Raw genomic sequence first — 16,409 nt, 5'->3', positions numbered from 1 at the left:
CTTCATTTTGTCTTACGAGGGTACGTACGTGTGTGTATTGTTGTAGCCCAGGGTATCAGCTATTTTCTTGAACGCCCTCTTAGATTTTTATTTCAGTTCATTATTAATGTTCTTCGTACTGCCCAATTTGATTCTGGTTTCAGCTAAATATGTGTTCTTACTGTATATATTGATGCTGGTTGCATCTGAATATTATGTGTACTCTAACAATAAGAGGACGTTAAGACGTAATGTGCAAGATAAGTAACAGAGGAAAAGATGTTACGGAATCTGCGAAGCTAACAAGAATACGACCTTATATCACTAGAAAGCTTTCCTTTATCGCTTTCAGTATGATGACGTCTTTTATAGTTTATTCTTATCTCGGACAGTTTTATTCAACTTCCTGGAGACTCCTGTAGTGAACGGGTTAATGATTGTTAGAGCTACCCCCTCAAGTCGAATTATCTTTCCTAAGTAAACTATAATCGTCTCGTGACTGCAGTAATTAAGTGTATATAAGACGCCATCGTTGGAAGAGATTAAAGAGGCACTGAATCGAACAGTAACATTGATTTTGCCGAATAAATAGTTGCTTTGATCGGTTTAAACGGACTTCCAAACGGAGATGACAAAAGGGGAAAAATACTATTATTGGCCTAGGCGATATGCGAAGCAGCACAGGTGTATGTACATCAGGTCATCGCCTAAAAACAGAGAAAACAAGAAGGAGTGCACAAGGAGGAGGACCACCCACCGATTGGACTAAAAGGCCGAACATTTGACCTTGCCTTGTTACCTTGACCTTCATCAGATTACTCTAAAAAATGAAGTACTTTATTCTTGCTTGGCGCTTGCCCCTATCACCAAGTATGGAATAAACCAGATCATCTTGTTCTGTGTACCGTTAATTTTGACCTTTCCCAGTAACCTTGATCTCTGATTGTAGGCTACTCAAAGTCAGACCCCTTTACTCAAGCTTTATCCTGAACCCTTCCATATAGTTTGATGTAAATTGGATCAGAGCTGTATAAATTGACCTTGTCTTGTGTCCTTGACCTCTAACCTCTTGTTCAAACAACAATTGATCCTGTGGCTGATCCTCAAACCTTCCACCATGTTTGGTCCAAATCATCACAAAACTGGTTCATTAATTTTGTTCAAACACAGACGGATCTAACTTTGATCTTGCTCTGTGACTTTGACTATTGATTGTTCCTAAAACTGACCCCTATCTTTCTTCCGTTACCCTCAACCCTATCACCAAGTTCGGTATAAATCGGACAAAATCTGCTTAAGTTGCCATTGCTAGGTCAGTGTTAGAATCTGCCCTTAAAGCTGATCTTTCTTCATCTTGAATACTGAGCTGAAGAAGAAACTCACGTTAAATTATGATATTTGCCAAGAAAAAGGTGCTGTGGACGAAAATCTCCGCCGTGTTAAGGTGACTGAACTATAGTATCTTTTGAGAAGTCGCAGCTCAATTTTCGTCAACAGAAATCCAACCTTCCCGAAGGTTCATTGGCAGGGGTGAATGTTGAAGGTGAGGCAGATGTTAGTTTACAGAGAAATTACTGCTTGTCTCCAGGGATTATTTGATGATGCGTAGAGTGCAGTACCAATGAGCTCTTTGTACTGAATGGGTTAAGCAGATCTTTAGGGTGCGCAGATAATGGTGAAAAAATTATTTATGGTATTTCAGGATGAGAGAGAGAGAGAGAGAGAGAGAGAGAGAGAGAGAGAGAGAGAGAGAGAGAGAGAGAGAGAGAGAGAACATAATAAGGACAATAATTGCTGCGTTGGGAGATATCAATAGTCTATCGACAATCCATACCAGTGTGTGTGTGTGTGTGTGTGTGTGTGTGTGTGTGTGTGTGTGTGTGTGTGTGTGTGTGTGTAATAACAGAGGATTTATATATTAATCTTTTCAACAGGCCTTTTTTTTTTTTTTTTCATTTTCTCTGTGCGATCTCCAGACGTCACTATTCCGTTTGGGCGAGAGTCACTGACCCTACGGACTGAATTACAGCCTTCAAAACCACTCTACACTATCAAAACTCGCCCAGACAACATGAAATAACCTTAACTTCATTTTTAATCACGTCTATGGATTGAGGAGTTTAAGTAATGTTGTCAGAGTCAACAGCAAATCACAGTGTTTTAGTATAGTGTTTTTCTGGAGTCGGTTTGTTTTCACCTGACGGAAGTGAGCCACACTTACGACGTGGTTACTGTGTCTTGGTTACATAAACCCTCGAGAAGCCTTGGCTATGAGATAAGAATGAGTCCTCTTGGTTACTAGGCAGATCACCCCTCCAATCTGACAATATTTGATCAACAACTAAACTGAAAGAAGTTAAAGATCTTCGTAATGTTGGAACAAGCACACTAAAATAAAGGCCCATTATAGCTGGAAGTGTGAAATCGCGGATGTTTGTTGCTTGTATATCATGAGTCAAACGTTGTGGAATCTCATGAAACGGCAGAGGGCAGCTGACGTCTTTCCAAATCTGCTGAAGAGATTGTTCCACGTATAAACCGTGTAAACAGCGTAGTTGTGACACTGGGCAACACACACACAAAGGAAATTCTCTGCCTGTACCCTGAAAGATTATATGAAAGTGAGAGATCAACTACACTCCGTGGGTGTAACATCTAAGCTCCCAGTAAAGTATCTAGTAGCAATACGGGTTCTTTAAGATGTAACATGAGATACTCACAAAAATACTTAGTAAAAACAGGTAACGAAGGACTGCAAACTGTATAATAACTTCTTAGCTACAAATAATAGACATTTCACTATCATTACTAAGTTGATGTTAACTGTACGTCATCTTTCATCAGTTTTCACATTTCCAACTTCCCCCTCATTCTCGTATTCGTATCTCAGCATCGATTTCACCCTAAAGCTTCATATCAGCCTCTGCATACATTTCCAAGCCAGCATAACCAATTTGGGGTGGATTCAGTAGGCATCAATTTACTGCCCCACTGATAGGAATAGACAGAAATGGTATTCTTGGTGGCTTTGGGTATTTCTATATTTCTTAACACCTCTTCTTTAGCGACTTAGTCTGCATATCACGCCTCACTATCCTCTTGTGTGTTCTTGATGCAAACTATGTCGATACTTAAAACAATGTGAAAAGCATACAAGAGAATAATAAGGTCTAGTATGATAAATAAATCGCTGAAGAAGAGGTGCCACGAAGACTCCTTTGCCATGTAAACTACGGCCTAAACAAAGTACTCGAACGAGAATCATGAGTTATCCCTGCCAATTAAACCCCGAAAACATGGTTGATAATGGCAAACCGGGATGCATAACTTCTCCCCAACCATTAACCAAAACCAGAGCTCTAAGTACAAAAGTCTTCTTAGTGGTGTCTGACAAGGCTTCATCCTCTCACTTTCATTCTTTAGCCTGTTCCTCCATCACTTCGCTTCCCCCACCTTCCTTCTACAGACTTCCTTCAGCATAGAAACACTTGAATCCTTGGACATACATGACGCGCCAACCTTATTCTGTCAGTAGAACTCAGTAGTCAATGGTCAGACTGGAAAGAATATCATTAACAGACTCATGCATTTTTCATTCAACCAGCCTACACGAAGCTCAGATTCATCATTTAATTCACACTACCACTCCTTCCACGCAGATATTCCAAAATTATTCAGTCTATACTGGATATACGCACAGGATCTTTTTCTGAGCACAATGAACATTAGTACTGGGATAAACAGTGCACAGAAAACATCACAATCACGTCATGTCCACACACACACACACACACACACACACACACACACACACACACACACACACAGGCCAATATACAAAGCGTCTGTTAATTCCAGCCTCATGACCTCTAATGGTTTGTCCCTCACACTTGCCGCCCTCTTGAATATTGAAGCATTCCACCCGCGCAGCCTTGTTCAGATCGGGGGTTACTTGCTTGATGGAGAGGAATGTACCCCTCATTCTCTTTTCACTTTTAGGCCACACACACACACACACACACACACACACACACACACACACACACACACACACACACACACACACACACACACACACACACACACACACACACACACACACACACACACACACTGTCCCCTCTCACGCTGCAACGAGTATGTCTTCCACTGCTTTACCTCATACTGCCACACTTCACACTATCTCGCCAACCCTGCAACGCCTCCCATCTGCACTTGCACAGACCCTGTTTTAACACCTTTCTTTGCCACATACAGTGAAACGTAAACTATGAAAACTTAGGCATTAGTGCTGAGAAGAGTGTATATGAAAAAACATCTGAAGATAATACAGAAGAAAATCTCTCTCTCTCTCTCTCTCTCTCTCTCTCTCTCTCTCTCTCTCTCTCTCTCCTCAGGATGAACACACAAACCAACTCTCAGATATTGATGAACAGTCCAGGGCAAATGCATAGAGAATATGAACAAATAGGCACGGAAAACTCCTCTCACAGGGCAGCATCCACGGGAGCAAATACATAAGCAAACATTCCGCGCTGAAGCTGGGAATATTGACGGAATATCGAGGACCAGCACAAGCCCTGCGCCTCCCTGCATTATAAAGGCGGAGTTCCTGGGGTGGAGGGGGAAAGGCCTCGTCTGAAGTGGTTTGGGGTGGATGCAGAAAACCGCTAAGCTCTCTACAGACGAAGATGGGCCGGGAGCCTTTAGTGCTGTATTCGCGGGTGTAGTGCTGCATCCACATAGAGATAGACAGACAGATAGATAGATAGATAGACAAATTAGATACAGAGAGTTAGACAAATTAGATACAGATACTGGTATCCATTCGTAGATAGTGATACATCCGCACATATCCCCTTTTGCAACATCCGCAAATCCAGTGACTAAATTCATATCCACGTGTCTGGTTCTGTTCAGTCTTATATCCACGTATCTGCTGTATTTTCTCGTATCCAATGCTACATCAGCGAACGTTAGTGCTGCATCCGAATTCTTAGTGCTGCATTCATGGATCTTGTGCTACACCCGCTTATCTAATTCTCCATCCACATATTTAGTGCTACGCTAGAGGACAGTGTGCTACATTCACGAATATTTGGTGCTATATTTGCAGTCTAGTGCTATATCTGCGTGGCAAATGCTAAATACACATAATTTAGTGGTGTCCACATATTGCGGTGAAATATCCGCTTTTCTACAGTAGTCCTACATCAACTTATTGAGTCCCACGTCCATGCATCTACTGCTACATTTGTGTTATTCCCAAAACTACAGATGGATCTCGGGGTCGTGTGTGCATCATCCCACTTCCCAGATATGAGGAAGACAAGAGACAGCGCTAAACCCATGTATCTCTGCAAACGCCAAGAGCCTAGCCACTCAAACCCAGCCTAACTTGCCTACAGTACATTGTCCGTGAAGCTGTGTCCACTTTTTGTTAAAAATGTGTCACAACTATAATCAATAAAGATAAGCCACCCAAACCCAACTTAAGCAAACACAGCCAAATTGTGAAGAAATGCATCTGTGACCCAACCATACTGAAACGTAATAACCCTTTACTACAGAAACCTAAATTTTCCGCCCTATCACGTATTTCGTCACTTTAGGAGAGGTCCAGGGATCTCTTATTTCTATCCTCCCTGTTAATCTCTTCGAATTCCGTGACATCATCGGTGAATTATGAAGATGCCCGTTTCTTCACTTCATTTCTACTTCTTTATACTATTTCTCGTCATTCTGTCACTCTGCACTTCTCCCTTCTTTCAGTTCACTTTATTCTACTGATGATTTTTACCACACTTGCACACTTTACTACCTCGTACGTCTTCTTTCCATCGCCCAAATTAACATCGCCGTTTTATTCCGCACCTCTCCGCTCTTTCATGTCAGACACGCTCCACTCTCACTACACACCTATCCACCACTTTACATTTTTTTCGATTCTTCCACTCCACATAACTCCACTCTCTCACACCTCACTCCTCCACTGCTCCCCCTTTCATTACTTCACATCTCGCCATCCTTTACTCCGTATCTCCCCTCTCTTTTATTCATCACTCCTTTCATCGTTCTACTGCACACCTCTCCTCTCTGGCACTACACACCTGTCCATCATTTACTCCAAATATCTCCATCTTTTTAGCCACACTTCTCGAATCTTATATTCCAAATCTTACCACTCTTGTGCTCCATACCTTTCCACTTTTTTATTCCAAGCCTGTCCACTCTTGTACTCCAAGCCTCTTCTATCCTTCACCCCACACCTCTCCTCTCCTCTCCACACCTCTCCAATATCACCACACGTTCCTGCTCCACACCTGCCCACTTAAGCCTTGGCAACTCTCTGGAGGTAGGGGGAGGGAGGCAACAAAAAGGAAGGAGGTCCTGGGGCCAAGAATCCACTATTCTCAGATAATACCTCCCATCCCCAACCTCCCACCCGACCACCCTCGTCAGTTCCACCCACCTTATACCGCTACCCTCACCCTCACTCTCCCACCCTCGCCCCTCTTCCCATCTCTGCATCAGTCTCTCTCCTTCCCCCCCCCCGCCCCCCACTCTCCAATCCCAAAAGAAGCCTTTATTGAAATCCTGTTTGATGGCAGATCCCTTTGCAAACATCGGCGTTTTTATTTAGAAAGGATTCCGGAGGTATGCTGTAGATTTGGCGTAGTCTACTTAAGTTTATACACTGACTCTACAACAGTTAGTAAACACAGTACAGAATATCTAAATACTAAAATTGTGCCACGAGAGACAGCCAGTAAATCTCTGTAAGATACATGATCACGTGAGGCAGCGATAGAAAGTGGATTACGTTAGAAATATCTGTGTACTGAAACTTTAAGTCTGGGTGAAGTCGGAGTGTATCAGCCTTTCGGTCAGAGGCCAGGAATATGGAAAGGCATCTGGTATGTGGTACTCTGCGGTGGTTTGGCCAAGTGGAACGATTGCGAAATTGAGTCCTTCGGAAGGTTGTGAGAGTGTGGTGGCTTAAAGAATCGAAAATCGGGGGCCTACTATATAAACTCCTTAAGGTAAAGGTGTTTATATTATTATTTGACTTTAATTTCATCTTCACTCATACAGCCACCAAACACACCACAGTCACATCAGAGTAAATGTGCCCATATTTACCCAACATTGCAATTAATGTCCTGGATGAAAATTCGATTGCTGTCTGATGAATTGTAGGAGATTGTGACATTATAATAACTGACAGTCCAGCTTAATGATCCTTGTTCCGTCGATCGGGACTGCTCGTAATCCTTCTTCATCCTTTGCTTTTTAATAACACGGAACATGATGGACGTGGCTAAGACAACGTGTGGTGCTTCCTGGTGTGAGCGGCTGAGTTGAGGCGGTAAAGTTGGAGCAGCCGCGGGTAAGTTTTAATAAGGGTGCAGTATGTCGCCCCTGAGCCCCTCCACACCTGGCCACACACACGTTATATATACTGTACATTGTCTTCCCTCCTTCCACACATAAAGTTGGCCTCACTACATATACACTGTCCTCCCCCTAACCATACACAAAGCTGGTCTTACCACATATTCAGTGTCCACCCACACTCATATAAATAGTTCACCTCATCATATATACTCCTACCTTTGCCCACCCACACATGAAGTAGACCTCACCACATATGCGTTATGCTTCTCCCACTCGCACGTAAAGCTGGCCTTTCCATATATACAGTCCTCCTCCCATTCACAAGTAAAGCTGGCCTCATCACATGCATATTGTCTTCCTCCCACCCACACATAAAGCTGGCCTCATCACATACACACCGTCCTCCACCCACCCATACATAAAGCTGGCCTCACCATACATACCCATTACCCAGTCCTCGTACAAAAAGCTAGCCTTACCATCCAGTATACTTATACTTTGTCGTTCTGCCACTTCCAAATAAATCTAGCGTCACCCGAATAGGGTGTAACCGACCTCACCTCCCAGCAGCAGAATTCAGCATTAGCACACGATATATACATATTTTTATTTTTATTTCGCGCAGACGACTTGATTTAACTTAGGAGAGCACCTTACAGTAGTATAGTGATGGTGTTACTGAAGTCTATATCTGAACTCTGCAGGTCGAAAAGTTCATCCTGAGTTCAGTAAAATCGCTTAGTGATAATAAAAATGAAACATTAAATATGTCCTTGGGCTGTACTGGTTTAAGAGGAAACAGGTGCCATACTTCCTGTGTTAACAAAAAGTGTTATTTGCTGTGGGTCGTTACCTCTCCAATACTGAAAAAGACCCAAGGCAGAAGGTGGAATTATGAGTACAGGAAGGTGCTGTGGTGTTGCATAGCAGATTTGATTCCATCTAACTGAACAAGGATACTCCCACATCTTGAATAGTTAGTCGTTGTTGCATAAAATTCGATGAGACGTATTTATGAGGTAGGAATGAGTTTCCCTGGTTACTAGTCAAACAGTCCTTCAATTCTGACAACACTTAATCATAAACTGAGCTGTACTATACCAATCTTGGCCGAGAACCGGTTCCATCTCTTAACTCATATTTTGATTTACAGGAAGAATGAGAGACATGGAACATTTACGTACCCTCCTTTCCATCTCACATCTGCTGGAAAAAAAAAAAAATTTTCATGACAATTATCTCAAAACGAAGATTTTTCTTTTTTCTTCTGAAGCAGAGCAAGAGACTAATAGATTTTGCATCAGCCTTGTGTTTACTGTAATTGCAGATCATAATTACGACAGAAAGTTTATCATAAATTTATTTGTGCATCTCAGAGTCTTATTTCTAGCTGGTTTCAGAGATTTCGCAACGCCTCTTCCTTTTTTTTTTTTTATCATACAATTTTATCCTCTTGATGTTATTGAGGCAAACTGTGTTGATACTTAAAATACACAAACTTCATAACAAAGAATACCAAGGTAAAATATGCTTTTAATTATTGCAGGAGAAAAAGGGCTGCAAAGCCTTCAGTGCCAACGAAAACACGACCCCCAATCCTGGTGTTGTGTTGTCCTGTTGTGGTATTGTGGTGTGTCGCTGTGGTATTATGTTGCGGTGTTGTGGTGTCGAGCTATGGTATTATGTTGTGGTGTGTCGCTGTGGTATTATGTTGCGATGTTGTGGTGTCGAGCTATGGTGTTATGTTGTGGTGTGTCGCTGTGGTAATATGCTGCGGTGTTGTCGTGTGGAGCTATGGTATTAAGTTGTGGTGTTGTGATGTTTGGCTGTGGTATAATGTTGTGGTGTTGCGGTGACTAGCTGTGGTATTATGTTGTGGTGTGTCATTGTGGCATTATGTCGTTGTGGTGTGTTGCTTTGGTATTATGTTGTGGTGTTCTGGTGTGCCGTTGTGGTATGATAATGTGATGTTTTACTGCGCCATTGCAGTACGAGCATGTGGTGTTTTATTGCATCTCTGTGATGTTGTGTTGTGGTGTTGCGGTGTGTCACTGTGATATAATTATGTGATGTTTAACTGTGTCGTTCGAGTATGATCGTGTGGTGTTTTATTGTGACGCTGTGGTGTTATGTTGTGGTGTTAGATTGTTGTGTTGTGGTGTGCCGCTCTACTGGAACGGATAAAGCCGGATATATTATTGACTCTCCCCGCCCGAGGTCGCTTGGGAGGACAGTGTGGGAGCCGCCGACCCTCCCGCCTCGAGTCTCGGATCGGAAATCGAAGCCCCGGGACTCTGAGCACATCAATCAGCAAATGGCGCCGGCAGAGAGTTTCATATTCTTTTCGATATCAGTTTCATCAGACAGAGGCAATGGTGGGAGTTATATGCTGACGATGCAGTGGCTTTTAATCATTTAGAGTAAGATTCCCTAGGCGGGTTTTCGGTGACAGTCTCGGGGTTGTCGGGAACGTCGGTGAATTGCCAAACGAAATGGAATGTTTCAGAGATAAAAGTTAATAAGGGGTCTCTCTGAATATATGAATTCCTTGCTTACGTATGCAGTCTTACAAACCCAACTGTGTGTTTAATGCATTAACACTTCTCATGAACGTCAGTGGCTGGCTAAAGAAATGGAATGTTTCAGAGTCAAAGTAAATATAGGGTCTCTCTGAAGGTAGCCATGACTTCCGTGATTACGTACGCAGTTATAAGGCCTGTTAATTATCGGTATACGAGTGAAAAACTTACGGTCTCAGGATTTCTGGGCGGTTATCTCGTACACAGTTAATATTTTTATTCAGACAAAAACTGAGAGCAGTCCTGCCGGTCCAGGAGGTAATATAACAGAGACCATCGCTTATTTCTAGTTTATAACCCCAGTCTTATTATAAGCTGAGAGAAAATTATGTATTATTCAGTCCTGTACCCAGAAATAGTGAGGGCAATCAGAAACATGCCACGCACATATATCGCAAACCCCGTCGATATAATTACGTTTTCTTGATATCACCAGACGATTTAATATCCAGTTGGAGGGGCGAGATATACACTTCATTAACCCTTTCACCACAAGAGATCTTTCCCAGGCTCAGTAAAATCATCCTGTTGTAAAAAGACGACAGCAAAAGGACGTCATTGTACCGTAGTGGCTAAGCATCGTGGACCACTTAACAGAATACATCAGAGTTCACGTGCCTCATTCAAGGTGCCAACCACGTAATGATAAGTTCGGTTGTATGTTGGTTCACTTCAGTTTGGCCGTTTGTCGCTTATTTCACGTAGCTCAAAAAGAAGATACCAAGGCTCTAAATCTTCTCCATAGCATTTCCTTGTGACTAGCGTCGCCTTTCAGTGTTAATCTTCCGCCACAACTCAGTTCTTAAGATGAAGGCTTGTCATTTTTAAGCCAAGTTAAAGTGAAAAGATTATAGTGCTTCTGTGAACTGTGTACATATGACAGATAAACAAAGGACTGGCATAATTAAAGTTGGGTGCAAGTTTAATATGGTGGTTGTGTGAAAGTTTACAGTTAACAACAATACTTAGCAGAGATGTAACACATAAGCAGTAAAACACTATACAAAAAAAGATTATTACTATATCAAAATTTCCTTCAATCGGTCGCTTTCATCCTGCCAGATTCAATAAGATGCAGCTATTACAATACTCTATCTATCGATAGCCCGACGCCCTAATCCCGCAACGGGTGGCCGCAGACAAAACGCCTCCAAGTCACTCTGTCACCCACCATTTGACTACCCTCCCCCTGAGTTACAATTCCAGAAGTGTACGCATGGGTTTTACAAGGCTGTTGGGTTTCACTTATTTCTGCATTATTTGCTCTTTTTTCTCTTAGTCTGCCTTATTTACACATTTTACTCTTGTATTGCATCATTTACTCTTTTTACTTTTTTTTCTGCATTATGTACACTTTTAAGTCTTATTCTGCGTTATTTGCTCCTGTTACTCATATTCTGCTTTATTTATTCTTTTTACTCTTATCCTGCATTATTTACTCGTTTTACTCGTGTTCTGCCTTATTTATTCTTTTTACTCTTATTTTGCATTATTTACTCTTTTTACTCCTGTCTTACTTACTCTTTTTACTTTTATATTGCATTATTATCTTTACTCTTATTCTGATTTATTTACTCTTCATACTTTCTCCAGCGTCATATTATGCATACTTCATTTCCTAGAGCCTTTGACTAGCTTAGTTACACCGAACTTCTTGATGTATTGGAGTGTAGTCCGATATCCAGCAAAACTTTAGTATTGAGAGAAAATCTTTATATGGGACTTTTGCCTTTATTAGAATGAGTCTTTTCTCCAGTCTGGGTAATATAAGGATGCCGTAGAGGAAAAGTAATATAAACCTAGCCACAAACAGCATCCTTATGTCCAGGCGTTTCGACATAATCAACTGTCTTCGTATGAGGTTAAAAAAAAGGTAAAAAATAATGTGTAGGGTGATGAAGACTAAAAAGAAACACTTGATATAACAGATGAATATGTACAAGCGTCTGGATATAATAAAGATGCTGGTTGTGGCGACGTTAACAGTACCATTTCTCTGTAAGCTGCGGTTCCGTCAGAGCAAGCCTATCACAAGGAGCCCGTAATGTGATTCAGTAATTCCTTTAACACTCTCAAGCTTATCATACGCTTTCAGGCACTAAGGTCCGTATTCTCGTCCTGTAAGGCAGCTCCGTAACACCTTTTCGTTTGCGATTTTTTTTTTATATGCGTGGTTAATATCCTTCTATGAGTTATTTATGCAAAGTATGACGACATTGGTAGGATTTGTGTAGCACAGGAGAGGACAGTGAGGTATAATTGACAAAAGTCGCTTAAGAGAATGTACTAGGGAACTTCCCTAACCGGTGAGAATACGGGCTTTGGACTTACACATCTTCTTTCAGTGTTCACATGCCTTTATAAGTGCGACCTCGAATATTCCAAGTATATACTGTACATATATCACACCGTCAAAACGCCTTTGTCGGCGAGGTACGAGCGAGGCCATTTTAATCCGAAAGCATTCAAATGTCGCCATACACCTCGTGGATGCCAAGAGTTTATTGTTGGCTATCTGCCTACCAAGTTTCATGCCTTTACGACACTCTGGCCTGTGGCCCTCTGTTGAAAATTTTCGACATGCTGCACTTGACATGTGTCACGTGCCACCTGCACAGGCTGGGTATGATGAAACCTGTCAAAAACAAATTTTAGAGAACTCGGCTGTCATATGGTGCAAACCACGCAGTGATCTGCTGTGTTGATGATGAGATATATGCTTCTGTAAAGCGTTACGGTCGGGCAGGGCCGGGTTGGGCCGCTCATATGTGAGAAAATGCTGCTACTTGACGAGAGACTGTATTGTATACGGTATATTTCACATGAAGGTATACTCGTTTTACTTAAGCCTGACCGAAATTTTAATCCTTTTGCAGCCTATTTTTACATAGCTCAGTGGCAGAAATATAAAATAGTACGCTTTTGCATCCTTCCCTTAACAATTCTTCGTGGCTGGCATCATATTCTGCTGCTAATGTATTGCCAAAACTCATCATTAAAGGTGAAAACATGGCAATTTTAAGCAGTTATAATAAAAAAAGGCACGGTTCATACGCATATGCGTAAGTTTTTCGTTATTATCTTCGTAAATAAGTGTAGCTAAATCTGCATGTTTCCCGGAAGCTTGGAGTAGGGGGGGGGGGTGAGTGGTACTGGAGACATGATATTGGGTAAAGTGTTTGGGTCGTAGTGTGTGTGTTTATTATTATTATTATTATTATTATTATTATCATTATTATTATTATTATTATTATTTTTATTATTATTATTATTATCATTATTATTATTATTATTATTATTTTTATTATTATTTCGTGAATCCTACTCCTTAATGACTCAGTATCGTCCTTTATATTATTGGTTTAAAATGAGTCGATATAACAACGCACGAGAGAATATGAACTTGTGCTCATAATAAATCACTAAGGAAGAGATGCTACGAACCCTCCAGTGCCATCTAGAATATGGCTGTCGTTCTCTCTCTAATTGGCTCACAGTCTGGATGAAGCCTGTGATGTCATTTGTTGCTCTTATGCTGTATTAAGTTTGTCATCAGTCTTCACAGCATCTTTAGCGTATGGATCAGTTATAATGGATCACCTCATTTATTTGTGGGAAGTTTTATTTATTTACTTATTCATTTATTTATTTATTTACTTATTTTTATGGTTAGGAATGAGAGTAAGTTTGTCCCCGTGTTGTGAACCCTCAAGAGCAATGCATGTGGTGTCTCTTGTCTGGTTTTGCAATATTGTGTATTTTGTATTTACCTAGTTACTTCAGCCTGCAGCCCACTGAGTATACGTTCAAATGAATCTACTACTACTACTACTATTACTTACGTACTTACCCTTGTACCCTCAGATGAGACTGGGGGTGCAACTATTATTTCTACTGATACTACTACTACTGCCACTACTATTACTACTACTACTACCACTACTAATGCTACTACTACTACTACTATTACTACTTCACTGCTGCTACTACTACTACTACTACTACTACTACTACTACTACTTCAACCACTACTACTGCTTCTACTACTACTTCTTACCTACTTACCCTTGTACCCCCAGATGAGACTGGGGGTGCAACTATTATTTCTATTGTTAGCCTACTACTACTGCTGCTATTACTACTGCTACTACTACTACTACTACTACTACTTACCCTGAACCCACCTTCCCACCAACAGTATCGGCCCAACTAATTCCTACCTGCCTACCCTCTTACCTACCTAACCACCTACCTACCTGTCTACCTGCCAGAACAATATCCAGAGTTCTAAAAAAAATCTGACATTGGATAAATTGGGTTATATAAGGATCAACTTTCACTTCCCACCTGTATAACTGAGAGGTGATTAACATTTTAGTACAAAGGTAATTACTGCCTTCATTTTAATCATCAACATGAGAGAGGTTTAATTCCACCTGCTCTTTCATAATTTTCTGTGATATACTGCAACATTTTATACTGAGTTTCTAGCCCCCTTAACGCTGCTGGAGAGAGAGGCCTTCACGTGGTAGCACCGATATGACTGGGTGGCTCCCCTGTGTGTGTGTGTGTGTGTGTGTGTGTGTGTGTGTGTGTGTGTGTGTGTGTGTGTGTGTGTGTGTGTGTGTGTGTCATTTTTCCCACCTAGTAGGTGGTTAAATATTACGTTACCTTTTCCTTGCATTCTGGGCGAGGCATACGTCAGTTCACCCCTTAGCTACACACAGTCAAAAAAAGAAAAAAAATCGCAACTCTCTCTTTCCTCTCCACTTTACTTTTCTCTCACGTCATTTTTTTATCATCCGCTCCTGGCACTGATGTTCCGCTATTTTTGCCAGTTGGAGTATTTACCTTTCCTCGCCTCAGACTCACTGTTTGACGTTCTTAAATATTCTGCTGCCTAAAAAACCATCTGTAAACACTGGAAGCCGAAAAGAACTGAATGTTACTTTGGTACTGTGTTTATTTGTAACCCCGTCAGGCTGATGTTGTGTTCTGTGGCTTACTTCTGCCAGACGGTTTTTTCAGGCTTACTAACATCTATTATTTACGTCTTAGCTACTAGGGTGCTTTCCTAAGATGAGTGATACCGTCTGGGAGCGATAAGCAAGTGATGAATATACGTCTACAAACTGCCAGGGTTGATTCACAGTAAGATGCCAACCTAATCTTAATTCATGAGTCGGTGTCAAGAATAAAAGTAGGGATTAGCTATCCTACTGAAGGAATTAACATGCTAGAAGACGCCTATTATGCAGGGGATTAGTGGATTTGGGGTGATGAAGTTATTAATGATTCTTGACTTATATCACTGGTACAAGTTTTTGCTTACTGTAGTACCAGAGAGAGAGAGAGAGAAAGAAAGAAAGTACAGCATGCATTACAACCTGTGCAATTGAAACACCTCATTCCACTAATTCTTTTACCCAAGGCCCTGACTCTAGTGAGCTTGAAGAACTTAATTCCCATTAAAAAGATATATATATATATATATATATATATATATATATATATATATATATATATATATATATATATATATATATATCCATCCATCCATCCATCATCCAATCCTACATTGCCCCATGAGGAGCGTAGGAGCCCGGGGCTAGGCAGTTGGTCCCGACATTTAAGATGAGAGTGACCAGCCTCACTCATCCCTGAGTGGCATTACATGAGCAATCAACCCCAACCATCCCTTGGACATAAACCTTCGCCGGCTCAATCCGACTGGAGTGCAATAATTACCCACTAAACCACCAGGCGCCAAAATTTGGTTATATGGTTACCACCCACCGTAGTAAATGGTTTCCTGGTGTTCAGGAAACTATTTGGCTTGTCCCTCAGTGTAGAGTCACCCACAGGCAGAAGGAAAAGGAAAGAATGAAGGAAAGAAAGACAGAAGAGGGAGTGTAAATCACCCGTAGGCAGAAGGACAAGGAAAGAATGAAGGAAAGAAAGACAGAAGAGGATGGAAGGATGAAGGATGGAGGAGAGGAAAGGGCAGACACCCGACAGCAGCACTACATCGAGTGAGTGGATGGTGAGCGCCCCCACCTACCTTTTATAATATATATATAGCCTATATATATTTTTACACTTACGTGGCCAAGATTTTCATCCATTGGCATTTTATTTCATACAGCTCACTGGAAGACAAAAGCAATGCTTCGGCTCTGCATCCCTCCCATAGGACTTCTTCGTGACTAGCATCATTTTTTTGTGTTAATCTTTTGGTACAACCTAGCATTCAGGATAAAGTGATGGCAATTATGGGCCAAGTTAGAGTAAAAAAGAGTATAGTACGCACCCAATTTTTCTCCCCCGCCTCCTTTTCAGTACCTACGTCAGTTTTGTACCACCCCCATTTTGTACCAAGCCCATTTTAGTACCCATTCATTGTTTAGACTCATCCTTGTTCTTATCTGTCTTTTCCCACCCCATTTCTTAGTA

The sequence above is a fragment of the Coenobita brevimanus genome, chromosome 72, assembly GCF_032717465.1.
Source record: "Coenobita brevimanus isolate Jiangsu-jjx chromosome 72, ASM3271746v2, whole genome shotgun sequence".
In the NCBI taxonomy this organism is placed as follows: Eukaryota; Metazoa; Arthropoda; class Malacostraca; order Decapoda; family Coenobitidae; genus Coenobita; species Coenobita brevimanus.
Note: the sequence above shows the minus strand (reverse complement) of the source record.